The 24,587-nt window shown below is 42.0% G+C and overlaps 1 pseudogene; it reads right to left on the bottom strand.

Moving 5' to 3' along the window:
* Positions 1 to 20,226: 20,226 nt before the first annotated feature.
* Positions 20,227 to 20,627, bottom strand: LOC101842072 (annotated as a pseudogene).
* Positions 20,628 to 24,587: the final 3,960 nt, after the last annotated feature.

Here is a 24,587-nt window from a genome sequence, read left to right as displayed (position 1 = left end):
ACATCCTCTCCAGCATAAATTGTCATTGGTGTTTTTGATTTTAGCCATTCTGACAGGGGTGAGATGGTATCTGAGAGTTGTTTTGATTTGCATTTCCCGGATGGCTAAGGATGTTGAGCACTTTCTCAAGTGCCTCTCAGCCATTTTAGACTCCTCTATTGAAAACTCTCTATTTAGTTCTGCAGCCCACTTTTTAATAGGGTCCTTTGGTGTTTTGGAGACTTGCTTCTTGAGTTCTTTGTAAATTTTGGAGATCAACCCTCTGTCAGATGTGGGATTAGTGAATATTTTTTCCCATTCTGTGGGCTGCCTTTTTGTCTTGCTGACTGTGTCCTTTGCCTTACAGAAGCTTCTCAGTTTCAGTAGGTCCCATTTATTAATTGTTGATCTTACTGCCTGTGCTACTGGTGTTATGTTCAGGAAGCTGTCTCCTGTACCAATTCGTTCAAGGGTACCACCCACTTTCTCTTCTAAGAGGTTCAGTGTGGCTGGATTTATGTTGAGGTCTTTGATCCATTTGGACTTAAGTTTTGTGCATGGCGATAGACATGGATCGATCTGCATTCTTCTACATGCCAGTCTCCAATTATGCCAGCACCATTTGTTGAAGATGCTTTCTTTATTCCATTGTATATTTTTAGCTTCTTTGTCAAAGATCAGATGTTCGTACGTGTGTGGGTTAATACCCGGGTTTTCAATTCGATTCCATTGGTCTACCTGTCTATTTTTGTGCCAATACCAAGCTGTTTTCAGGACTATAGCTCTATAATAGAGCTTGAGGTCAGGGATGGTGATGCCTCCGGACGTTGCCTTGTTGAACAGGGTTGTTTTGGCTATCCTGGGTCTTTTGTTTTTCCATACAAAATTGATTATTGTTCTTTCAAGGTCTGTGAAGAACTGTGCTGGGATTTTAATGGGGATTGCATTGAATCTGTAGATTGCTTTTGGCAGGATTGCCATTTTTACTACATTGATCCTACCTATCCAAGAGCATGGGAGATCTTTCCATTTTCTGAGGGCTTCTTTAATTTCTTTCTTTAAAGATTCAAAGTTCTTACGATACAGGTCTTTCACTTGTTTGGTTAGCGTTACCCCAAGGTATTTTATGTTGTTTGTGGCAATTGTAAAGGGTGATGTTTCTCTGATTTCTCTTTCAGCCCTTTTATCATCTGTATATAGTAGGGCTACTGATTTTCTTGAGTTGATCTTGTAGCCTGCCACTTTGCTGAAGGTGTTAATCAGCTGTAAGAGTTCCCTGGTAGAGTTCTTTGGGTCATTGATGTAAACTATCATATCGTCTGCAAACAGTGAAAGTTTGACCTCTTCCTTCCCAATTTGTATCCCCTTGATCCCCCTTTGTTGTCGTATGGCAATAGCTAGGACTTCAAGTACCATGTTGAAAAGGTATGGAGAGAGTGGACAGCCTTGTTTTGTTCCTGATTTTAGAGGAATTGCATTGAGTTTCTGTCCATTTAGTTTGATGTTGGCTGTTGGTTTACTGTATATAGCTTTTATTATGTTTAAGTATGTCCCTGTTATCCCAGATCTCTCCAAGACCTTTATCATGAAGGGGTGTTGGATTTTGTCAAAGGCTTTTTCAGCATCTAGTGAGATGATCATGTGATTTTTGTTTTTCAGCTTGTTTATATGGTGGATTACGTTGATGGATTTTCGTATGTTGAACCATCCCTGCATTCCTGGGATGAAACCTACTTGATCGTGGTGAATGATTGTTTTGATGTGTTCTTGGATCCGATTTGCCAGTATTTTATTGAGTATTTTTGCATCAATGTTCATGAGGGATATTGGTCTGAAGTTCTCTTTCTTAGTTGTATCTTTGTGTGGCTTGGGGATCAAGGTTATTGAAGCCTCATAGAAAGAGTTTGGCAAAGACCCTTCTGCTTCTATTGTGTGGAACACTTTGAGAAGAATTGGTATAAGCTGTTCTTTGAATTTCTGGTAGAATTCTGCACTGAGGCCATCTGGACCTGGGCTTTTTTTGGTTGGGAGACTTTTGATGACAGCTTCTATTTCCATAGGGGTTATAGGTCTATTTAAATTGCTTATCTGTTCTTGATTTAGTTTTGGCAATTGATAGCTGTCCAGGAAGTCATCCATTTCCTTTAAATTTTCGAATTTTGTGGAGTACAGGTTTTCAAAGTATGACCTAATGATTCTCTGGATTTCCTCAGAGTCTGTTGTTATGTCCCCCTTTTCATTTCTAATTTTGTTAATTTGCGTGTTCACTCTCTGCTGTTTGGTAAGTTTGGACAAAGGTTTGTCTATCTTGTTGATTTTCTCAAAGAACCAACTCTTCGTTGCGTTGATTCTTTGTATTGTTTTCCTGGTTTCTACTTTATTGATTTCAGCCCTCAATTTGATTATTTCCTGGCGTCTACTCCTCCTGGGGGAGTGTGCTTCTTTGTGTTCTAGAGCTTTCAGCTGTGATGTTAATTCTCTGGTATAACTGTTCTCCTGTTTCTTCATGTGAGCATTTAGCGCTATGAACTTCCCCGTAGCACTGCTTTCAAAGTGTCCCATAGGTTTGGGTATGTTGTGTCTTCATTCTCATTGAATTCGAGGAAGTCTTTAATTTCTTTTTTATTTCCTCTTTGACCCAGGGATGGTGCAGTTGAGCATTATTCAATTTCCATGAGTTTGTAGGTTTTCTGCAATTTGTGTTGTTGTTGAATTCTAATTTTAAAGCATGGTGGTCTGATAAGATGCATGGAGTTATTCCAATTTTTTTGTAGCTGCTGAGGTTTGATATGTTGCCAAGTATGTGGTCGATTTTTGAGAAGGTTCCATGTGGTGGTGAGAAGAAGGTATATTCTTTTTTATGTGGATGAAATGTTCTATAGATATCTGTTAATCCCAGTTGGGTCATTACTTCTATTAGCCCTTTTGCTTCTTTGTTGAGTTTCTGTTTGGTATTCCTGTCTAGTGGTGAGAGTGGTGTGTTGAAATCTCCCACTATAACTGTGTGGGGCTTTAGATGAGATTTAAGTTCTAATAATGTTTTTTAACGAATGTGGATGCCTTTGTATTTGGGGCATAGATGTTCAGAATAGACACTTCCTCTTGGTGGGTTTCACCTGTGATGAGTATGTAATGACCTCCTTCATCTCTTTTGATTGATTTTATTTTAAAGTCTAGTTTGTTAGATATTAGGATTGCTACCCGGCTTGTTTCTTGGGTCCATTCGATTGAAAAATTTTTTCCCAACCTTTAATTCTCAGGTAATGTCTGTCTTTAAGGGTGAGGTGTGTTTCCTGTATGCAGCAGAAGGAAGGGTTCTGTCTTCGAATCCAATCTGCTAGTCTGTGTCTTTTTATGGGTGAGTTAAGGCCATTAATATTGAGGGATATTAATGACCAATGATTGCTCATCCTTCTTCGATTTGCGATGGTTGTTGTTGGTGGAATTATGTGTGGAATTTCACCCCTTTGTTCTTTTGGCTGTTGGTAGAGAGAGATTCTCTAATGCTTATGTTTTTCTGGTTGTAGTTAGCTTCCTTGGGTTGGAGTTTTCCTTCCAAAATTTTCTGTAGGGCTGGGTTAGTGGACACATATTGCTTGAATCTAGTTTTGTCATGGAATATCTTGTTTTCTCCGTCTATAGTGATTGAGAGCTTTGCCGGGTATAGTAGTCTGGGCTGGCATCCGTGGTCTCTTAGTGTAGGTAGAATATCTATCCAGGACCTTCTGGCTTTCAGCGTTTCCATGGAGAAATCAGGTGTAATTCTGATAGGTCTGCCTTTATATGTTACTTGACCTTTTTCCTTAGCTGCTCTTAATATTCTTTCTTTATTCTGTATGTTTGGGGTCTTGATTATTATGTGGCGAGGGATTTTTTTTGTGGTCCACTCTATTTGGTGTTCTGTAGGCTTCTTGTACCTTCATTGGCATGTCTTTCTTAAGGTTGGGAAAGTTTTCTTCTATGATTTTGTTGAATATGCCTTCTGCCCCTTTGAGCTGGATTTCTTCTCCTTCTTCTATACCTATTATTCTTAGGTTTGGTCTTTTCATGGTGTCCCATATTTCCTGGATGTTTTGTGTTAAGGATTTGTTGGATTTAAGGTTTTCTTTGGTTGATAAATCCATTTCTCCTAGCGTATCTTCAACACTTGAGATTCTCTCTTCCATCTCTTCTATTCTGTTGGTAATGCTTGTATTGGTAGTGCCTGTCTGTTTGTCCAGCTTTTCTATTTTCTGCCTTTCTTCAGATTGTGTTTTTTTTAATGACTCTATTTCAGTTTTCAACCCTTGCAGTGTTTGCATTGCTTCTTGCAATTTTCTGTTTATCTGTTCGTCCGTTTGTTGCCTTTTATGAATTTTTTGGTTTGTTCTTTCTTCCATTTCTTGCATTTTTTGGTTTGTTTTTTGTTCCATTTCTCGCATTTTGTGCTTTGTTTCTTCTTCCATTTCCTGCCTTTTTTGGTTTGTTTCTTCTTCCATTTTTTTCATTTTTTGCTTTGTTTTTTCTACCATTTCTTGCATTTTTTGCTTTGTTTCTTCTTCCATTTCCTGCCTTTTTTGGTATGATTCTTCTTCCAATTCTTGCATTTTTTGCTTTGTTTTTTCTTCCATTTCTTGCATTTTTTGCTTCATTTCTTCTTCCATTTTCTGCCTTTTTTGGTTTGTTTTTTCTTCCAATTCTTGCATTTTTTGGTTTGTTTTTCTTCCATTTCTTTGAGGGATTTTCCAATATCCTCTTTTAGGGCCTCTATCATTTTCATGAAAGTGCTTTTAAGGTCGTTCTCTTCTGCTTCGTCCGCATTGGAATGTTGGGGTCTTGCTGGTGTGGAGTCTCTAGAATCTGGCGGTGTCATATTTGTTTTTCTGTTGCTGACTGTGTTTTTGTATTGTCTCTTTCCCATCTCTTCTTCTAGTGGGTACAGAAAGAGCCCCTTACTGGTCTGGGGACCAGCGTTCCCTTTTGGTGGGTGCTAGCAAGTCCAATAATCTGGTGGTTCTTCTATTCCTTGTCCGAATGCTGGTCCCGTGGGTGGAGAAGAAGAACAGGAATCTGGGGCGCTTATCCTCTTACCTGGTCCCCTGGACCCTATGCTGGGTCCTGTTGTACTTGATCCAGAACAGCTACTCCCCTGGTCTCCCTGGGTCCTCTGGTTTCCTGGTCTCGTTGGTGGGAGAGAAGACCTGGGGTCTGGGTGCTTGGCTCCCGCCGGGATTGGGAGCTCTGTGCAGTTCCCAGGGGATCTGCAGGCACTGGAGCACAGGCCGGGAAGCCGGCCTGTTTACCTGATGCTGCTGGAAGAACCGCCGCGTCGCTGGTCTCCCAGCCTCCTCTCCTTTCCTGGTCTCGTTGGTGTGAGCGAAGATCCAGAGTCTGGGGTGCTTGGCTCCCGCCGGGATTGGGAGCTCTGTGCAGGTCCCAGGTGATCTGCAGGCACTGGAGCACAGGCCGGGAAGCCGGCCTGTTTACCTGATGCTGCTGGAAGAACCGCCGCTTCGCTGGACTCCCAGCCTCCTCTCCTTTCCTGGTCTCATTGGTGGGAGAGAAGACCTGGGGTCTGGGTGCTTGGCTCCCACCGGGATTGGGAGCTCTGTGCAGTTCCCAGGGGATCTGCAGGCACTGGAGCACGGGCCGGGAAGCCGGCCTGTTTACCTGATGCTGCTGGAAGAACCGCCACTTCGCTGGTCTCCCAGCCTCCTCTCCTTTCCTGGTCTCGTTGGTGGGAGAGAAGATCCGGAGTCTGGGGTGCTTGGCTCCCGCCGGGATTGGGAGCTCTGTGCAGGTCCCAGGGGATCTGCCGGCACTGGAGCACAGGCCGGGAAGCCGGCCTGTTTACCTGATGCTGCTGGAAGACGGGAGCTTTTCTTAGGAGGTTCTCCTGAACCTTTTTGGAGCCTGTTTAAAGTTTTCTTTATATCATTGAACGAGTCTCTGTGTTTTCAATACCCGACACCCTCCGCACGTTCTCGGACACAGGCCGTGCAGCAGACGTGACAATTGGAGGTCCCACTGAGATCGTGAAAGCGAGGTAAGTGGACAGGATTAAGAAACTATGGGGAATAGTTCCGGGAAGCTAGAATCATTACAGTATCAACTAAAAAAGTTACTTAAAGAACATGGGACTGCAGTCAAGTCTAAAACCCTAGAAGGCTTTCTAAAATCGATCGAACGAGCCAGTCCATGGTTCATTACTGGGGGAAGCTTAAATATTCCAGATTGGGAGGAGGTTCGCCGTGATCTTCTTAGACTTTTACGAAAAGAGGGATCTGAGTCGTTGCCCCCTACGACATTCTCCTTATGGAGATTAGTGAGGGGAGCACTTTTGACAGATAAGGTTCGTCACCGCCAGGTAGTTCAGGACACAAAAGAGGCTTTTTTAGAGTTACAAGAGCCTGAGACTCAAGCCTCCTTGAGTTCAGGGGCAGAGAGTGATGATGAAGAGACCGTGACTGAAACTAGAGGCTCCATTGTTAGTGAGGATGAGGAGGAGTCTCTTAGTAACAACAAAAAAACGGGTAGACATCTCCGGGCGCGACCCAAAAAGAAGGACTCTGGTCAGAATCGGTTATATCCTTCTCTATCAGACCTAGAAAATGGAAGTAGCTCAGACTCAGACTCGTCACAGTCTGAAAAGGAACGGTTACTTGCTGAGATCGCGGCCCTTAAAAAAGAACTAAAAAGATTCTAATTAAGGAAAGACAGGACAGGGAGAGAAACCCTTCCCCATACTCTGAAAAAGGGACTCCTCCTATGAGATAACCCAGTCCTTCTCAGACCTGGAGGGAAGACCCAGAGGAGGGGTCCAATGCTGCCCGGTGGTGGCCCCAGTAATGGAAGTTCCAGATCCGAACAATTCTGGACAGGTCATTCGGCATCATAACCCTTTAAATTTTAAGGATATAAAACAACTTAAAGAGGCAACTTTAAATTATGGAGCACAGGCTCCCTTTACACTTTCCTTAATGGAATCTTTTGCGTCTCTTAATTTGACACCTGGCGATTGGCAGCAGCTTTGCAGAGCAGCTCTGTCGGGGGGAGATTATTTGATTTGGAGAGGTGAGTTTCAGGAAAGATGCAGCCAGACAGCCCAAAGGAATGCACAGGCCAGACAGCCCCAGAGAAATGTGGAGATGCTTACCGGGAGTGGTCAATACGCCACCATTCAGCAACAAATGCAATATGACATCGCAGTCTATGCCCAAGTGGCAGCAGCAGCCCAAGGTGCTTGGAAAGCATTGCCTTCCAAGGAAGGAGGGGATCATCTGTCCAAAATCCTTCAAGGACCTTCTGAACCTTTTCAAGACTTCATAGACCATCTCAGTCAGGTAGCAGAAAGAATATTTGGGGGCATTGGGCCTGCGATGCCAGTCATAAAGCAGATGGCATTTGAAAATGCAAATAAATATTGTAAGGAAGCCCTTCGCCCCTATCGCAATAAAAGTCTAAATGACTATATCCGGATCTGTAGGGACATTGATGGGAACTTCATCCAGGGCCAAGTGTTAGCTGCTGCTATTCGGCCCCAAGTGGGGAAAGAAAGACCTACTCTGGGAGGGAGAAAAACATGTTTTAGCTGCGGTAGGGAGGGACACTTCCGTAGAGAGTGCCCTCAAAATAGTACTATGGGTCTCAAGAGACCTGGTTTATGCCCCCGTTGTCGAAGGGGATATCATTGGGCCAATAACTGCTACTCTACAACTGACAGGGAGGGAAATTTCCTTTCTGCTAATAATAATCAGGGAAACAGGAGGAGGGCCCCGCCCCAGGGCCCCAAAACCAATGTGTACGGGGCAATGACCCCTGCTCTGGGCAGTGGCAGGACTCATTTTCTCCCCCAGAGCAACCCCTTCATATCTCAGACCTCCTTAGAGCCACCTCGGGGAGTGCAGGATTGGACCTCGCTCCCTCTGCCCGGGCAATCCTAACACCGGAAATGGGGATCCAGGCCCTCCCTACTGGGGTGCATGGGCCATTGCCCCCAGGCACGGTCGGACTACTTTTGGGACGGTCCAGTACTATTCTTCGAGGCATCCAGGTACACCCCGGTGTTATAGACCAGGATAGTGAGGGGGAGATTAAAATAATGACATCAGTGGGCAGTGGGGTTGTTGCCATCCCTGCAGGAGAACGGATTGCTCAGATACTCCTCCTCCCTACAGCTCCTTGTGAGGCTAGAAAAATTAAAGAGAAAAGGGGCAACCAAGGTTTTGGAAGTACCGGCCCGGCAGCATTTTGGGTAGCCACTATGGAGAACCGCCCCCAGCTTACATTAAAGATAGAAGGCAAGTCCTTTAGGGGCATCTTAGATTCTGGGGAAGATTTCTCTGTCCTCTCAGATAAATTCTGGCCCCCCGCCTGGCTGAAAGAGGAAGGGACAGTGACCCTCCAGGGAATAGGACAGGCTGTGCCCCAAAAAAGCCTCAGAATCTTAAAGTGGCAAGACTCTGAAGGCCACACAGGGCTTTTCCAGCCATATGTTTTGCCTGGCCTCCCTATTAACCTCTGGGGACGGGACCTCATGCAAGAAATGGGAGTGGTCCTCACCACTCAGGCACCCAAGTCCAAAAGCAGGGGCCCCCAGATGATGCAAGGGAGGGGCTGGAGCCCAGGGAGGGAACTAGGTAAACTAGAACAGGGAGAGGTTTGCCCTGTGGCATCCCTCCCTTTGGAGACCAGGGCCCCAGGGGATAGGAAGGGTTTTGGCCATTTTTGATGAGGGTCACTGTTGCGCTGCCAGCCCCCATACCCATCACATGGCTATCAGATGATCCGGTATGGGTGGAACAGTGGCCCTTACCAGCGGAGAAACTAAGGGCGGCTCACCAGCTAGTTCAAGAACAATTGGAGGCAGGTCATTTGGTTCCTTCCACGTCCCCTTGGAATACCCCTATATTTGTAATAAAAAATCTTCAGGGAAATGGAGGTTACTACAAGACTTGAGGGCCGTGAATGCGACCATGCAGCCTATTGGGGCTCTGCAGCCTGGCTTGCCCGTGCCTGTGGCCATTCCTAGAGACTGGCATTTGATTGTCATTGATTTAAAGGATTGCTTCTTTTCTATTCCCTTGCATTCTCAAGATAGTCCTCGGTTTGCATTTAGCCTTCCTGCGATTAACTTTAGGGAGCCTGCCCTTCACTTCCAATGGGTGGTGCTCCCCAAGGGATGGCTAATAGTCCAACTATATGCCAGATTTATGTAGCTGCCTGTTTAGATCCCCTCAGACGTAAGTTCCCTGATCTTTACATTATCCACTACATGGATGATATTCTTTTGGCCGCGGCCGAAGAAAGACAATGTTACATAGCCTTTGCAGAGCTACAGGAACTTCTGGAGGCCCGCGGATTTATTTTGGCTCCTGAAAAGATCCAAAAGAGACCCCTTATACTTATTTGGGTCATCAAATTCAACAAACTGGCCTCCGGCCACAAAGACTCCAAATTGATTGTTCAAATTTAAAAACACTTCATGATTGGCAGAGATTCTTGGGAGAGGTGCAATGGTTTCGCCCTTCTCTTTCTATTAAAACAGGGGCTCTTAAAGCGCTTTATGATATTCTTCCTGGAGATCCTGCTCCAACTTCCCCTAGACAGATTACCCCAGAGGCCAGGGAAGCCCTACAATTGTTGTTAAGAAGTATAGAGCAAGCCCACCTTTGGCGTATAGATTATGGGCAGCCCCTTGTTCTGGTTGTACTTTCATCTAGCTTTTCACCCACTGCCGTGTTTTGGCAGACTGGTCCTATTTATTGGGTACATTTGTCAGCCTCCCCTAAGAAGGTAGTGACCCCTTACTATGATCTCATTTTACAATTGTTGTGGAAGGCTCACAAGTTTAGCATTCAAACCTTTGGAAAGAGTCCTGTTAAAATTATCCTTCCTTATGGTAAGGAGGAGGTGGAACATCTACAGATCTTCCATGATGGGTGGACCCTGTTTATTACATCTACAGGCGCACAGTTTGATAACCAATATCCCAACAGCCCCTTGATGTCTTTTTTCAAACAACACCCTGTGATCTTTCCCAAGATTTTAAAGGAGAACCCTCTAGTTGGAGCTCGCTCAGTCTTTACAGACGGCTCCTCCAAGGGTTTCACGGTGGTGGTTTCTTCTCAGGTGCAGAAGAGGGTACCCATAGGGCAGATGTCAGCACAAGCCGCCGAGTTGTTTGCATGCTTGATGGCTTTCCAAATGTTTGAGGGAGAGCCCTTTAATTTATATACTGATAGTGTTTATGTTGCCAACATTGTTAGACCTTTAGAAACTTCTCCATATGTTCTTCCAACCTCCCAGGTTCGTTCCTTATTAGTTCAGCTCCAACATCTTATTTGGCAGCGCATCCACCCTGCTTATGTGGGATTTATTCGTGCACATACTAACCTTCCAGGACCCCTTGCCCAGGGCAATCAAATTGCTGACTCCTTGACCCGCCCTAGGGTCTTATTTACTCAGGAGCAGCTTGCCCACCAGCTCCATGAGCGGTATCATCTAAATGCCCGCTCCATTAAATTTCACACTGGGTGCCCCTTATCCATAGCTACACAGATTACCTCTCAGTTCCCTGATTGTGCCCCTTATCATAATTCTCCCAATGAGGGGGTAAATCCCAGGGGCCTCAGGGCCAACCATCTCTGGCAAATGGATGTCACTCACCTGCCGCAGGCAGGGAAATTAAAATACATGCATGTCTCAGTGGATACGTATTCTAAACTGATTTTTGCCTCTCTCCACTCAGGAGAGAAGATTAAAGATGTTATTTCTCATTGCCTACAGGCCTTTGCCTACATGGGCGTACCCGATGCCCTAAAAACGGACAATGGCCCTGCCTATGCCAGCAATCGCTTTGCTGCCTTTTGCAGGGAACATCACATTGTCCATTCTTTTGGTATTCCTCACAACCCCACGGGACAGGCTATTGTGGAGCGCACCCATGCCACTCTCAAACGGTATTTTAAGAAAATAAAAAAGGGGAGTATGTTACCTCCCCCAATATTCAGTTATCCACCATACTTTACATTTTAAATTTTTTGACCGTAGATCGTAATAATTTGTCTGCTATGGAGAGACATTGGAACAAACCCTCCCAGTCCTTGGGATGGGTCAGATGGAAGGATTTGATTACAGGAAAATGGCAGCCACCCACTCCCCTACTAGCTAGGGTCCGAGGGGCTGTTTGTGTTTTCCCTCCAGGAAGTGAGAAGCCCATTTGGGTCCCCGAACGGTGCATCAGGCATGTTGACCCCAATACTACTCCGGATACTAGGGATGCTCACCATGCTAAAGATGATCCAACCATTGCTGAACACTCAGGTAAGGGAAATATGGGCGTTGGTGAGGATTCCCCCCCATGTTGATGCCAGTTAGTCATTCCAGCTCCCTGTTCATCCATTTTTATAACACCAATAATACATTGGAAGCGGCTGCTGCCAATGAGATTAAAAAGTCAGAAACTAGACATTCTGAGTTTCCCCCTCCTAAGCCTGATACCAGGGTCAGGAAGTAGGGGAATCCAAGAGATTCCCAGCAGCATACGCCTTTAATCCCAACACACCTTTATGCAAGTTCCAGGACAGCCTCCAAACAATACAGAGAAACCCTGACTCAAAAAAAAAAAAAAAAAACCAAATTGGTAACAGTAAAGAGGTACTGGTATTAAGTAAAGAAAAAGAAAAAGACAAAGGTATATGGAATGGAAAATTTTGTTTACATTTAAGTTCTATTTTGTGAGTCATCTCTAAAAACTTTTGGCCAAAAGCCTGGCCTCTCTACCTTGCATCTACAGAGTTACAAGGAGTAGGTACGGCTGTACCCCATGACTGTAGCTCAAATGGAGGAATGATAAAAACATATAGGACTTTTTAACCTTTTTAGTTCAAGGATTGGCTGGAGTTGTTCTTTTACATAGATTTCAATTAAGGAAGCTTCATTGCAACAGACTAATCATGACCTAGGGAAAAAGGATGACTAAAAGATGCATGTATGTTCTGAATGTATGGTGTGGCCACACCGGTATGTATGAAATGTGATTGTGAATGCGTGAGTGTGAACTGCTTATATGATTAAAAGGATACTTAAATCCCTTCAAAAATAGTTAAGAAGCTACCTAGATTGCTTTAAATATAGCCAAAAGGAACATCCAGCCAGTCTGTTAATGTTTTAACAAAAAAATAATTTAAGATGCAAATGAGGCCTTGTCAGCTAGTGAGAGCTCTGCAGGTTAGATTGGGAAAGACTGCTCACAGACTTCAAATAATTTTCAAAAGTTATTTGGACACAGTATAGTTTATAATCTTTGAGTGATTTTCAGAAGTTTTTGGGAAATATTTAATGGATATGTCCTTTTTAATGGGCATCTACAAATAATCTAAATAGTAATCCCAATTTACCTAGATAGTTAACCAAGGAGGGTAGACAAATCCTTCTACTGTTATGGTCCAGCTTCAACAGTTCAAAAAATTTTTTTAGAAAATATAAAAGGGGGAATAATGCCCCCAGTCCCCACATGCCTCATCAAATAATACACTCCTCATTTAAAAATTTTATAATGTGAATGCCAGTGAGCTTCAGACAGATTCTGGCATGATGGAACTTGAGCAACCATTGCTCAGGTCAAATGGAGACATCCATGCACTAGACAGTGGAGAAGACCCTAATTTGGGGTCGAGGGCATGTTTGTGTTTTCTTGCAGGAAAAGAATAAAGCTTCTGCAGCTGTCAGACCATTTAGTGAGATACATGGAGCAGAGAAAAACTGGACCTGAGACCATGGGAGCCTACCTAAGCCAGTTTGAGTGAGATCTCCTAAATCAGTGTTCCTGACCCTTGATGTCATCGAATCTACAGCCCAAGAAAGAAAGAAAACAGTCGGTTCGAGATTTCCAGTTTCTCAACAGACCTGCTGCATTAACCTTCCGGACCCGTGAGTTTTCATCCCGAAGCCAACAAAGAACTGGAAAGACTAACTGTCTGCCCTTGACACACCTTGAAACAACAGAATTCATTTTGCCAGTTTTCCCTTTAGGGGAAAAAAGGACCCATTTAAAGTATTTGGACATTGGTATGGACTATGAGTGGCAAAAGCCTCTTTTCAGTATTTGAACAGGACATGGTCACTTGATGGTTCCTGTTTCTGGAATCACGACTAGGCCAGTGTATTTTTCTGGAGAAATGCAACTTGTCCTAATGCGACAACTATTGTTCATATTTTTCGTAATGCTACATGTGTAACATCAATGATTGTACCTAATGTATCTGTGCAAGTGCACTTTCTAAATGCTTTCCTGAGCAGATCTTGAAACGATTGGAAACTTTATCAAATTGTAAATGTAAATCACATGCGGGTTACCCTTGTAGCAGATGAAGGCTGGTAGAATGTTATGGCCCAGATCTGGTGATGGGTATGGTGATGGAGAGGGGCTATGTCAATGGGGGTCCTGGAAATGGTGGCAGTGGCAGTAGGCATTCTGGCTTTATGCCGAGCTCAAATGTGCCTTGTTCCAGAGACAAGAGATCCATAACCAAGTATTGCTTAGCTCAGCCCATGGCAATCCCGATAGCCATGAAGGTTGGTTACAGATGATTTAAGGTTGGGGTATCTCCAATGACGGGCAACCTGTGGGGAAGACCCCTCCCACCTAAAACAGGGGTTCAAGGTCCCCCAAAGACGGGAAAGGGAGGGTGACCCTACTTGACCTAAGCCAGGAGTGCCTCATTTGAAAATAAAAAGGGGTGAATTGTGGGAACACCAGACCTTGAGCAGAGACCCACTTCCCCTTCTGCCTGGGAGTAGGCAGCTGTAAGACAATGTTTAGTAAAAACATGTTTACTAAAAACGATACAATAAGTTCCTGGCCACTTCCCCTTCTGCCTGGGAGTAGGCAGCTGTAGGACAATGTTTAGTAAAAACATGTTTACTAAAAATGATACAATAAGTTCCTGGGAAAGGCCTTCCCACGGAAACTGCCCTGACCTCGACCTTGTCCAAAGACTAACCGCACCTTCAAAAACCCACACACATCCACCTCTGGTGTCAGAGCAGAACCAGCCAGGGGAGAGGAGAGAGCAGAAGCTTCTCTGGTGGGAGCTTTTCTTAGGAGGTTCTCCTGAACCTTTTTGGAGCCTGTTTAAAGTTTTCTTTATATCATTGAACGAGTCTCTGTGTTTTCAATACCCGACACCCTCCGCACGTTCTCGGACACAGGCCGCGCAGCAGACGTGGCAGTTTCCATGTATGTATGTAGACACATGTGTATGTGCATTTGTATATTAGTGGGTGTATGTAGATAATTTCCCACTGCTGTAACAGGAGAGAATGCAATGTGAGACATGGAAAAATCTAAGCACACATTTCCTTATTTCATTGATGGCTTCACAGATATAGAAAATCTACCATGACTTGGTTTCTTGCTGAGCATGGATCCAGCTGTAGAATCATACCAAGATGGCATACCTGGTAGCCCATCTAATCAAATGTTACATGCAATATGAAAGCTTGATGTCATGCGGAGTTCTAAATTTTGCCTGTTCAAAGAAGCTATTTTACTGTGGGTTTGGGCATCAGTCTGTACTGGCTGTTGCTGATAAATATCGAATCTTGTACTTCAATACAGAAATTACCTCCTTCCCTCCCTCCTTCCCTTCCATTTTCCTTTCTTCCACTCCTTGGCCTTATACATTCCTGGTGGTATTCTACCATCAAGCAACATCAACAGTAAGTTACAGTTCTTGTTATCAAGGGACTTAAATTTCATTGAGTGAGATGTTGAATTGATTGTGACACAGTTGGTCAAAGACACAGTCATGAAGCTGCCTTAAAGAAAGAGGGGTATGTGAAGCTTTGGAATATTCAGAGACAGGTGGGGATTCTGAAGAAAAGATATTCCAAAGGGCATGTACTGAGATTCCCAGTGGAGTCTATGAGTGGTTACTATGTCCTGTACATTCTCTTCCTTGTTTCTTGCCTTTTCAACCAGCTGTTATCATTCTTTGTGGAATAAAAAAGAGTGGAGTCCCTTGGTGTTGTCCCTCCTGAATGGGGCTATTTTCTTCCTCTATAGGAATACTCACAGATGAGCTATTTTGTCTTGGAGGAGAGGTCATGTAGATAAAGTGAATTAAATTTTCTTGCCCATTTCCACTCATTTATACTCAAATTGTATTATCTAATGGTGTACTACAACTTGTTGACCGGAGCCTTAAGTCCCTGCAAAGCTATCCTTATATGTTGATAGTTGTTTATATTGATTTTTAATGGAAATATCATGGTAGAAAGCTAATATGTTGTTGATATCACTCCTTGGAGTCCAAGTGCATTTCAAAAGATAATTGGTAGTTCAGCATGTGGATGGATGTTTGAACTAATGGAATTCTGAATGAACGAAAGCAAAGAGTTGAAACTACAAATTCATGTGGATTATCATTGTATGAATTATGGTGAATGGAGAATCCTGTGTCTGTTAGATACTGCTTGAGAGAAGAAACCAAGATTAACATCTCCATAGCTCTGGATAAAAGTACATATTTAATAATTGTAGAAAGAAAGAGCATTAGCTAGTTTTCCTTTATCTCTATGACACTGTCACCTGTTTTACTGGTATCTTTACTGCAATTTCATGAGTGTTTTAGAGTCAGTTGCAGTAAGAACTAAATTTTGGAGATTCAGAGATAGCCTAGCTCTTAAGAGCCCTTATTGGTCTTGCAGAGGATCCAGGTTCAGGTTTCAGATCCTGCATGTTGGCTTATAAACAACTGTAATCCTATGTCTAGGGGTCCTGATGCTGTCTTTTGGTCTCCTTCCTGCATGCCAGAACTGCAATAAACTCATTCAGAAAAAAACATACATAAAAATAAGTAAATAAATACATCTTTAAAAATAAGTTAGTTTCATCAATAGACACGCTAACATGGCAGGAAGAAATTTCATAGGGACTCAACCCTAGACAAAGAATTACGGGCGACTGAATAATGCCAAGAGCAAGAGAGATAGTCTTCCCTGGGGAATAGCCCCTACTGGGCATTCAATAGATTAAGCAATTAGCATTGAAATCATGTATAGATATAGCATTATGTGGGCTGAACAGGTTGTACTTATGTGTGTGTGTGTGTGTGTGTGTGTGACAATCATTAAATAAAACAGGCTATGAATTTGAGAGGGGGAGAGAGAGCAAAGACAGTGTGGTGGTGCATGGAAGGGTTAAAGGGAAGAAAGGGAAGAGGGCAAATGGTGTAATTATATTATGATTTCAAAAATAAAAAACAATAGAAGTCAGTTTGATTCAATTCAGTTAATCAGGGCGATTTTATATTCTGTGGAGCTATACCTTGGAGAATCAGGGAAGCATCCAACAGAAACCATCTTTTCAAGTGAGTCTCTTCAATATCTACAACTAGAATGACTCTATAATTAATAATCCAAACTTATTCTACTTAAAACTTGCTTTTAAATCAAGTTAACATACAAAGAGATGAATTTTATTATAATACCTCATTTAAAAATTGGCTTTAGGTTAACATACAAAGCAGTAGTATCTTCATACAGTAAATGGTATCATTATACATTACCTTTTCCAACTGCCCTTCCATTCTCCGAGTCCACTTCATGCAGCCCACTGTATCCTCCAACAGTCCCACTTCTGCTTTTATGGCACATATATTATATTATGCTCTCCACTCAGATCTCTCCTTGCCCTCTCATGGTCCTCTTTTTAGTTTCAGCAACACAGAAATGGTGGAAGTGATTCTGAGTCTAGCTTATTTTACTCAACATAATGATATTCAGTTTTATCTATTTTCCTACAAATGTTATGATTTCATTCTTGTGTATGGATAGATAAGATTCATGACTTATATTTGCTACCTTTATTTTATTCATTCGTCTGGTGATGGATATCTGGGTTGGTTCCATTTCTTAACTTCTGTAAATAGTACAACTGTAAACTTGGTTGCAAGCCCAAACCTTTTTGGATGTCATAAACATGTGCCATTAGTAAGTATATTACCACAGAAAATTAAAGACCAATTTTCCTAACGAACAAAATTGCAAAAGATCTCAAGTAAATATTCACAGACTGAATTTATAAAAACATTAAGAACATCACACAACATGATCAAGAAGGCTTCATTTAGAGATTCAAAGTTGGTTTAGTATGTAAATGCATAAATACAATACACTATGTATAGAAATGTAAGGGTAGAAAGCACATACATGGTCATGTAGATGCAAAAAAGGCATTTGACAAAGCTCAGCATCCTTTTATGATAAATGTTCTGGAGAAGTTAGGAATAGATAGGAATACAGCAAAGTAATAAAGGCCACACATGACAAATCTATAACCAGCACTATGCCATGAGGAAATAGAGAGCATTTCTTTTAAAACTGAGAATGAGACAAAGATGTTCACTCTCACTACTCTTTTTAAGTATAATATTTGAAGTATTAGCTTAAATATTAACACAAGAGAAATAACTAAAAGGAATAAGAATGGGAGAGAAAGAGGTCAAATTATCCTTATTTGTAGATGACATTTTTCTGTCTTTAAAATAATATGTGGAATTTACCAGGAAACTCTTAGATATAACAAAATTTTTCAGTAAAGTTTCAAGATACAAACCCAACATGCTACAATCAGTAGCTTTTTTATATATCAATAATAAATTCAAAGAGAAAGAAAACAGAAAAAAATCCCATTCACCATAAACAACAGACAAAATATAAATACAACTAACCAGACAACAACCACACAGACAAAAACAACCTCCAGAAACTCTAGAAATAAACATAGCAAAGGAAGTGAAAGATATCTACAGTGAACACTTTGTGACATAAAAGAAAAACAAATGTGATTGGCAGAATGTATGTCATTAAAATGGCTCTATTACCAAAATAAATATAGATAGTCAATATAATTTCCCCCAAATTCAAATAACATTATTCAAAGTTAGAATACAATCCAAGAATTAATACACACACACACACACACACACACACACACACACACACACACGATACCATCAATACATTAATAGACAAGTCCATTTTAAGGGAGAAAGAACACATGGAGGCATCACAATAACTGACCCCAAATTACACTACAAAACTATAGTGACAAAGGAAGTTTCATATGAGTATAACAAAAACAGGTGGACCAACAGAATAAAATAGAGATCTCAAAAATAAACTCATAATGCATGGCTACCTTGTTTTGTCAAATGTATAAAAAGCCTATAGTAAGTAGATCACTTATTTAACAAACGGCACTGGCAAAACTGGGTATCTCCCTGCAGAAGAACAAAATTAGTTATCCCTTTCATCCTGCACACAATCCAACTCAACATGGGTCAAAATTCCTTAATTTAAAAAGTGAAATGAAGGGCTACAGTGTATGATCAGTGGTTAGGAAAGCTGCTCTCTCAGAGATTCCCAGCAACCACACTGGGCAGCTCATAACCACCTGTAACTCCAGCTACAGTTCACCTACTTCCGGCCTCCCCCTGCATGCACACAAATCACACACCCCCATTTACGCACACATACCATACACGAAGGGGGTAGGGGCAGAAGGACATATGTGGCATGAAGGAAGAGACAATGTGGGAAGAAGACGGAGGACTGAAGGGAGATGAAGAAGAAAGGAGGTGGGGGAATTGAAGGCAGAGGAAAGTAAATTGTACTTAAAAACACCATAATGATGTCTAGTACTTTCCATGTTAATTAAAAATTAAAAAGGGAAAATAATCACACTATTATAGCTAGTATAAACTGGCACCAATCATTGGAAAAAAGAATTAGTTTGACATTCTTTTTTTATTATTTTAATTTTAAATAGCTTGTTTTACATGTCAATCCCAGTTCCCTTTCCCTCCCCTCCTCCCCGCACCCCCACCCCCATCCTCCCACCCTATTGCCAATTCCTTCCACAAAGGGGATATCTAGAGTCTCTCATTTCACTCAGGGTAGGGTCCAGGCACTTCCCTAAGGGTCCAGGCTGAGAGAGCATCCCTCTTTGTGTTACGGACACACGATGTCTGTTTGTATTCCAGGGATAAACACTGATCCACTGCCCAGGATCCCATAGGTTGCCCAGGCCTCCTCACTGACTCTCACATTCAGGGGGTCTGGATAAGTCCCATGCTGTCCTCCCAGCTGTCGGTCTGGGGTCCAAGAGCTCTCCCCTGTTCAGATCAGCTGTCTCTGCTGGTTTTGCCAGCCCATTCTTTGCCAATTTGCTCATCGCTCCTCTCTCTCTGTCTCTGGGTTCAGTGTTTAACTGTGGGTGTTTGCCTCTGCTTCCATCAGTCACTGGATGAAGGCTCCAGGATGGTTATAAACATTAGGTTCATTATCAGGAATGGGCATTCGAGGTGGTCGCTCCACTATTGCTTAGCTTGCCAATTGGTGTCATCCCTTTAGATCACTAGAGGTCACAGTGGTGCCTGATCTGTCTTCTAACCTATGATTCCCTCTACCCCCTCACTCTACCTTCCTGTTCCCCCATGACCTACTCTCTCTTCCTCTTCTTCCCCTCTTTATTTCCCAGCTCCCACTCCCCCCCACCCCTCGCCGTGTCCTCCATCTGTTCAGAGGATCTTGCCTCATTTCTCTTCTCTTGGGTACCATGCATATCTTTTAGGTTCTTTCCTGTTTCCCAGACTGTCAGTGGAAGCGCAGACTGGCACTATCCTGATCCAATTTGACATTCTGACGGGGATGGAGAAAACAATGAAGGATGATGTGGTCTCAGACCAGAGTGAGGCTGGCTTTGACGGGAAGAACTGAGGAGAATCCGCAGGTGAGGCCCAGCATTAGAGCTGGCTTTGAATGGTGTTTGAATTTAGATTTAGAAAGAACAGACACAGCTGCCCAAGGGGTAGTGTACAGTTCTTGAGGCAAAATGCTGTTCATCTGGGGGAAGCAATGAATTTTTTAGTATTTCTGGGCTTATGAGATAGTGCAACTGGACCCAGACTAACAATTCTGGCTAAAGCGAGTATGAAAATAATATATACTTCTGGAATAACACACATGAAATTTGGAAAGGCTTGAGTTGTATAGTTTATTACTTAGATAGTGCAATCTATGTAGCCTACCATAATCCCTGTCCTCAGTCTAGTGCATGGTGTCAAGTCTTTTGTTTTTCTTTGGGTTCATCTCAGACTTCCACCAAGAAATCTCTCTCTCTCTTTTTTTTATCTGCTCCAGTCAATGGAAGGGGACTTTATTTGGTCCCAGGGTCATTGGCCAGGTATGGCCACAGCTTTATTTGACTGTCTTCTTGGGTCGCAGGTTGTTGGTGTGGCCGCACTTCTTGAGACAGTTGACTGCACGGGGGTGCAGGAGTGCATGCGGCAGATCATCTTGTCACAGTAGTACTTCTGAGCAAGCTAACGAAGGGACGGCTCCAGGATACCCGTACGAAGGCGAAGCACCAGGTGCAAGGAGGACTCTTTCTGGACGTTGTAGTCTGACAGGGTGCGGGCATCCTCCAGCTGCTTGCCAGCAAATATCAGTCTCTGCTTGTCAGGTGGAATGCCTTCCTTATTTTGGATCTTGGCCTTGACATTCTTGATGGTGTCACTGGGCTGGACCTCAAGATTGATGGCCTTGCCCATCAGGGTCTTCACAAAGATCTGCATGTTGGCGTCTGCTCGGCCTCCTCGTTGAAGTGGAAGAGGTAGGCAGAAAAGAAATCTCTTTCTTATAGATCATACTTTTATGTTTTTTTAGGGTATTTTTGAGATTACCAAAATGATATATTTCTTGTTTTAGATTTTTACTCCCTCACAGCCAGAAGCAAACTGAATTTTTTCTTGCTACTGCCACTATCTCATGACTAGTTTTGTATTATTATGGTAAAAGATCCTTCTCCTCAACAAAAAATTAACAAAATTAGATAATGAGAAATAAGAACACCACATTACTTTGTTAATTTGTTCATTTATTCATTAAATAAATATTTGTTTTGAATGTGTATGTGTATCTATAGTGTTAAATAAAATATTTTATTCATTCCTTTGGAGGCTCATATTTGCATTTTGAGACTAGTCATTACTGAGCTAATAACACAGCAATTAATATTTAATCATAATGGTGGCAATTGCAGTAATAAAAATATCCTAGAGTATTCTAAACCTAGTTTGGAATGAACCAAAAAAGGTTTTTTGTTGACATTTCTAGAGGTGTTTTGCTAATATTTCATCACTAGTTTATGAATCTTCATTGTACTTTGTTGAAAAATTTATAGATAAAATTATATATTCAATGCATACAGCAGGATATTCTGAAATGTATATATATACTTATAGAGTGATTATATCTAGATAATTAATGTGTACATTACCTTAAGTAGTTACCATTTTGTGGTAAGAATATTCTGCATCCACTGTCTTAACAGTTTTTGAAGAATACCATGTAATTACTACTAACTGTAGCTCACATTGTGTAATAGATGTACAGAATTTATTCCTACTAATGAAAATTTTGTCTTTTGATCAACATCACTACAAACCCCCTCACCAGCTACCTGATTCCTAAGAACCACCATCCTGCTATTTCCATAAAATTAACTTTTTAAGAGTCCACATATGAGAATGACTATAAACATTGTCTTTTCATACCAAGCTTATTTTACTTGACATGCTCTCATCCAGGTTTATCTATCTTGTCACAAATGGCAGGATTTCCCTTTTATGGCTGATTTGATTCAGTTGTGTAATTATACTACATTTCTTTACATGTTCATCTATCATTGGACGCTTACATTGTTTCTAGACCTTGCCTGCCAGGAATAAAGCTTCAGTGAACATGGGAGAGCTGGCGTCTCTTTTACAGACTCATTTTCATTTCCTCTGTATTTATATCTGGTAGTGAAATTTCTGGGTCGTTATGATAGTGTGATAGTTTATTTTTAGTTTTTTGAACCATAATAGGTGCACAGATTTACCTTGCCACCAGCACTCTACAAGGTTACCTTTCCACCGGCAGTATACAATATTTCTTCATGACCTCGCTAACATATATATACTGCATTTTTTTGAGACAGCATTTCTCTGGGTTTAGCCCTGCCTGTACTGGAACTCACTCTGTAGGTCAGGCTGGCTTCAGACTCACAGAAATCTGCCTGCTTCTGGTTCCCCAGTGCTTGGATTAAAGGCATGGACCACTTCCACCTGGCCATGTAATGCACTTTTGATAGGAGCCCATGTAGTTGATACGAGACATTATATTATTGTGCTTTTGATTTGTATTTCCTTCACTGAACAAGATGTGCTTGTAGATATGATGAATAAATGGCTCTCCATGGTGATTAGGAATCAGCAAATGAGATCAGGAAAAAAAGAACAGCAGCCTGTAAAAAGTCTTGTGGATTACACTAGTGTGAATGGAGAGAAGTCCTTTCTAGAAATACAGATGGCTAAATCAAAAGACTCTGTGACTGTCAGGATGTGGGTAGGAGGGAGTGGGAGGTACTGAGGATAAGTCACAGATTTCTGATTTCATTTGTTGGGTGCATGACGGTGATGTAGAATGAGATGTTGACACGCTAGGTTTAGGTGGAAGCCATTTGTAATGGCTAAATTTAAGTGTGAGGTTGACTAGATTACGGAGTGTCTCGAAACCAAATGCACTGCTTTGCTATGTCTTTGAGGTTGTTCACAGACTAAGTCGCATTTGGTTTTGAGTAAAATACATGGGAAAGAGTTATCTCTAATGTGAGTGTGTGCCACCCAATTGCTGGAGACTTAGAGAGAATGGATTTCCTCTGGAAACTGGAAAACACTAAATCCTGTCTTTAATTTAGAACTATAGGCTGTTCAGCCCCTGGACTCAAGGACTTTGGTCTCTGAGTCTTCCTTCATGATAAAATTGCTTTTGCACTTGACTTGGAAATTGAAGCCTAGGCCTTTGGTCTTGTCATGAACCGTAGTGGGAACATTCCAGGGTCTCCTGCCTGAAGATAACTTCTGAGGCTTGAAGTTAGATCTCTTTTTCATATTTCTTTTCTGGCATGTGCACACAGACACAGTCACAGATACATGCACAGGCACAGGCATGCACACACACACACACACACACACACACACACACACACACACACACACCTCTTCAGCCCAAGAGGGCTGAATATGGGAACCTCACCACTTAATCTCTGCAGCTGGCTCACATCACCCACCCAGTTAACAGATAACCAACCACACATGGCCCTGACTCTGGCAGGAAGAACAGATACTCAGGGTTCATCAACAGAGTTGCAAAACAGCTTTTATGGGCACATGTTGCTCCAAAGATTAACCTATGGAAATTACCCAAGTTTCTCTAGACATGCCAACCAATCAGTTTTGAACCCATATTCCTCACCCTATCCTGTGGTTTTAGTCTTTATAACCCCCTTGCTTACAAGACTTGGGACCTTCTCTTGCATCTGCTGTGTCAATCTGTGGGATGATGTCACTGCCTAGGCTTGAATTCAATTAATAAGCCTTGTGCTTGCATTAGGGGAGTGTGCTCACTGGTGATCTCTCTGGAGGTCTGGGCATAACAGCCCTTATTTTATTATTACTATGTCAACTTTTCTTCAGACATAAACAACAAAATAACTTTTCTTTGTTGCTAAACTGCTTATTGTTTCAGTGTAGTTAGTAAAGGTCTTGGTTTTTATTTACTTAATTTTTAAATATTTATGGTTTTATCTCTCAATCACAGCAAACTGAATAAATATCCTTTCTGACATATTAAAACAATCAGGTATTTGTATCAATTTTATCTTCTTAACGATAAAGATGTTAACCTCAGACTCTCATCTTATGAAGCCCATGCTTGTTGTGAGTGGTCATCTGGGATTTCCTCTCTACCCCCATGGAGATCTCCTTGTTCTCTAGGATATATATATATATATACATATATATATATATATGTATATATATATATATTCATCCCATCCTAGATGGAATATTCATGCATTGATATTCCATCTTGTTATTGTATTGTTCAAAACCCATATAGTCTGCAAAGGCTCCATAAGGAAAAGTGTATCAGAAGGAAATAATTTGAAGCACTGGATGACAAACAGCTTCTTTCTACCTTTACATATAATAGATAAAAGTAGACTATTATTAATTAAACTCTGTGGTAGAGGGGATTTGGTTGGTGCTAGATTTCCAAGGTTGCATAATGAGACAGAAGGCAGAAAGAGACCAGTCTGACGTCAAGAGAAGAGACTGTTTATTTCAAACAGTGAGGGGTAGACATTCTCACTGGAAAAGGGAACCTGCCAAGAGGGAATACTTGGAGCTTGTACATGGGGTTTGGAGAGTGGGAACATTAAATGCATATACTTCTTGGAGTTTAGACAGGACCTCTTTATCTTTAGAAACTACTTTGCCTTAGGTGTCAGAATTTGGATGATAACGATAATGGGTGAATGAGTTAGGCAGTGGCCATGAGAGGAACGGACCTAGAGTTTCAACAAGCTTAGGCTTTTCAGCAAGCCTTAGAGAAATCAAAAATCTCTTGCTCAGTGAGGTAGTTTGAAAGAAGGTATGGCTTTCTTGGAGTAGGTGTAGCGTTGTTGGAGGAAGTGTGTCACTGTGGGAGTGGGCTTTGAGGTCTCCTTTGCTCAA

Source organism: Mesocricetus auratus, unplaced genomic scaffold (genome assembly GCF_017639785.1).
Source record: "Mesocricetus auratus isolate SY011 unplaced genomic scaffold, BCM_Maur_2.0 Super-Scaffold_4256, whole genome shotgun sequence".
NCBI lineage: Eukaryota > Metazoa > Chordata > Mammalia > Rodentia > Cricetidae > Mesocricetus > Mesocricetus auratus.
This window is presented reverse-complemented; position numbering and strand designations above follow the sequence as displayed.